This window comes from Somniosus microcephalus, unplaced genomic scaffold (genome assembly GCF_052327205.1).
Source record: "Somniosus microcephalus isolate GS21.2 unplaced genomic scaffold, FLI_Smic_1.0 unresolved_chr8, whole genome shotgun sequence".
In the NCBI taxonomy this organism is placed as follows: domain Eukaryota; kingdom Metazoa; phylum Chordata; class Chondrichthyes; order Squaliformes; family Somniosidae; genus Somniosus; species Somniosus microcephalus.
In genome coordinates this window covers 10377842-10381472 of record NW_028225186.1, presented here as the reverse complement: position 1 = coordinate 10381472, position 3631 = coordinate 10377842, and the positions used below count along the sequence as shown (strand labels likewise).

Genomic DNA, 3631 nt, shown 5'->3' with positions numbered 1-3631 from the left:
GCCTTCCATTCTATCACAGACATTCCCTTTGTTCTTACCTCACCTCCACCCACCCCTGCTTAAAAATCCCTCTTCCCTAACCTTTTCCTGTTCTGACAAAGGGTTCGGCCTGAAAGGTTAACTCTGTTTCTCCCTCACTGGATGCTGCCTGACCTGCTGAGTGTTTCCAGCATTCTCTGTTGTTATTGAAATGAACACAATGACAGAGTTTAATCACTCATTATTAGGATTTGTTTAGCTTATATTTGTGTGGCCGCGTGGCCTAATGGATAAGGCGTCTGACTTTGGTATAAATTTTGATGCCATCAGAAGATTACAGGTTCGAATCCTGCCGCGGTCCTTTTACACACTTTTTAATTTGTATTCTACTTTAGAAAACCAAACCGCGTTTCCACTCTTGTCCTTCCAAACATTGCAGGGTTCCTTATTAAATGGAATTTTTACGTGTTCTTACTTGTAAATTTCTCACTGATCTTTGCAAATAGTTTCAAACAAATCCACAATATCTAATTGATGACAAATTAGTGTTTTCAATTGGAACAACAGCTTTGTGTTAATCAGTGTCATAACGTGCAGTGGATGGAATTCTGATCAGTTTCGGGGCCAGTGATCTCCACAGGGAACCGATGAAATAAAATAAAGAATTTGCAGCAGATTCACTGCGAGCAGGGTTCGAAACTGCGTGGCGAAACTCCATTGGAATCCAAGTCCAACGCCTTAACCACTCGGCCATTGCAGCTGGGCAAATGTAAATGTTCAACAGTGGAATGACTGGTGCAAACTATTAGACAACTGCCCTGCACAATATAAATGGAAGGAAGTTGTGTGACAGCTGTACACAGAGGCCTGGTTAGGCCTCTGTGTACAGTTCTGCGCACTGCACCTTGGAGGATGTGCGGTGCAGATTCACGAGTGGGTTACCAGGGCTCCAAAGGTTAGACTATGAGCAGAAATTACATAATCTAGGCTTGTATTCCCTGGAATATTGAAGATTAAGGGCGGAGATCATAGAAATACAGAAATTAACGCCAGAGAAGGAGGCCATTAGGCCCATCGGGTCTTTGCCAGACGAAAAAGAGATATTTTGCCTAATCCCACTTTCCAGCTCTGGGTCCGTAGCCCTGTAGGTTACAGCACTTCAAGTACATATCCATAGTGCTTTCTATTAATGTGATCGGTAGTGACTTCCAGATCCGCTCCACTCTCTGTGTGAAAATGGTTCTTTTCAACTCCTCTTTAATCATTTTACCAGTTACTTTCAATCTACGCCCCTGATCATTGACATTTCTGCTAAGGGAAATAGGTCCTTCCTATACACTGTATCTTGGCCCCTCAGTATTTTATGCATCTCAATTGTGTTTCCCCTCCACCTCCTCTGCTCCAAAGTAAAAACCCAACCCCATCCAATCTTTACTTATAGCTAAAATTTTCCAGTCCTGGCAACATCCTAGTAAATCTCCTCTGTACCCTCTCTAGTGCAATAACATCTTTCCTGTACTGTGGTGACCAAAACTGTCTGCAGTACTCTAGCTGTGGCCTAACTAATGTTTTATACAGTTCAAACATAACAACTCAGTTCTTGAATTCTATACCTTGGCTAATAGAAACATAGAAACATAGAAGATAGGAGCAGGAGTAGGCCATTCGGCCCCTCGAGCCTGCTCCACCATTCAATGCGATCATGGCTGATCATCTACATTCAGGACCCGGTCCCTGCATTCTCCCCATAACCGTTGATCCCTTTAGCCTTAAGAAATATATCCAACTCCTTCTTGAATATATTTAATGAATTGGCCTCTACTGTCTTCTGTGGTAGAGAATTCTACAGGTTCACCACTCGCTGGATGAAGAAATTCCTCCTCATTTCAGTCCTAAATGGCTTACCCCTTATCCTTAGAATGTGACCCCTGGTTCTGGACTCCCTGACCATCGGGAACATCCTTCCTGCATCCAGTCTGTCTAATCCTGTTATAATTTTATAAGTTTCAATGAGATCCCCTCTCATTCTTCTAAACTCCAGTGAGTTGGGGGGAGGTGGAGTCTAGGTCAAGGGGACCTTACCCTAAAATAGGAACCAGGCCGTTCAAGAGAGAATTTAGGAACCATTTCTTCATACAAAAAAGGTCGAAGTGTGGAGCTCCCTCCAACAAACGGTAGTTGTTGCTAGATCATTTAATGATTGTTTATCTGAGATCGATAGACTTTTGCTAGATCAGGTTATTAGGGGAAAATAATAGACTTGTTTAACAAAAATTTCTATTAATATAAGTATACTTTAAAAAGGATGGCGAGTGTGACCCACCTGGTGGGTAAATAGGCACGGTGCATGTAAGCAGATCTGCAGTGTAAGTAAAGGTAATGTGCACCCTGGTGGCTGAATGTGCATGGTGCGTGTTAGATTGTCTGCTTCTTTACAGACAACTGATGGCTGCCTATGGTTCATCAATTCAGGACGTTCCTAACCAACAGCTTTTTTGGACTGAATGATGCATACGATTTGCTTGTCCCAGTAAAAAAGTGATTCATTCTGTGTGTGTATAAAAGGGATCAACTGTCAGTCCTCGATCATTCTGGGACTAGGGACAGGGTCACTGGCAAGGCTTAGAAGCGAAGCAGGGTGAGGCCTGGTTAGTACCTGGAAGGATGACCATCAGGGCAGACCAGGTGCAGAAGGTCACGGGAGGAGCGGTTGGTGAGAAGGTCATGGAAGGAACCCCGGGAGGTGCGGCTGGTGAGCAGGCCCGGGCGTTGGGCTGAAGATTGTCAGACAGGAGGAATGGTGGAAATGGAATGGCGGCGCGCACAGACGCAGCGGCTTTGCTTCTCCCAGGACGGTGCTATTTCCTTTAATGTTAATGTTATTTGTACTGGACTCATGGGAGCTTGCAACATCACATTTCGTTGTTCATGTACTTGTGCATTGTACAATGACAATAAAGTAGAATTATTATTATTCTGTGCCTGATTAAAAGGGATGTGCTGTCAGACCTTAATCATTCTGTGTCTGTTTAAAAGGGATGTGCTGTCAGTCCCGGTTCATTCTGTGTCTGTTTAAAAGGGACATGCTGTCAGTCCCGGATCATTCTGTGTCTGTTTAAAAGGGATGTGCTGTCAGTCCTGGATCATTCTGTGTCTGCTTATAAGGGATGTGCTGTCAGTCCCAGATCATTCTGTGTCTGTTTAAAAGGGATGTACTGTCAGTCCTGGATCATTCTGTGTCTGTTTAAAAGGGACATGCTGTCAGTCCCGGATCATTCTGTGCCTGTTGAAAAAGGATGTGCTGTCAGTCCCGGATCATTCTGTGTCTGTTTAAAAGGGTGGTGCTGTCAGTCCCGGATCATTCTGTGTCTGTTTAAAAGGGATACACTGTCAGTCCTGGATCATTCTGTGTCTGTTTAAAAGGGTGGTGCTGTCAGTCCCGGATCATTCTGTGTCTGTTTAAAAGGGATTTGCTTTCAGACCCGAATCATTCTGCGTCTGTTTAAGAGGGATGTGCCGTCAGTCCCGGATCATTCTGTGTCTGTTTATAAGGGATCTGCTGTCAGTCCCGGATCATTCTGTGTCTGTTTAAACGGGATGTGCTCTTCGTACAGTTCATGTCAGTCCCGGGCCATTTCAAAATCATGAGCGG

At 44.2% G+C, this 3631-nt stretch overlaps 1 non-coding gene across 1 annotated transcript; it reads left to right on the top strand.

Moving 5' to 3' along the window:
- The first annotated feature begins 251 nt into the window (after positions 1 to 251).
- trnaq-uug (transfer RNA glutamine (anticodon UUG)) lies at positions 252 to 340 on the top strand. The gene is given in 2 exon segments: positions 252 to 288; positions 305 to 340. It is a non-coding gene; the product is annotated as a tRNA-Gln (tRNA).
- Positions 341 to 3631: the final 3291 nt, after the last annotated feature.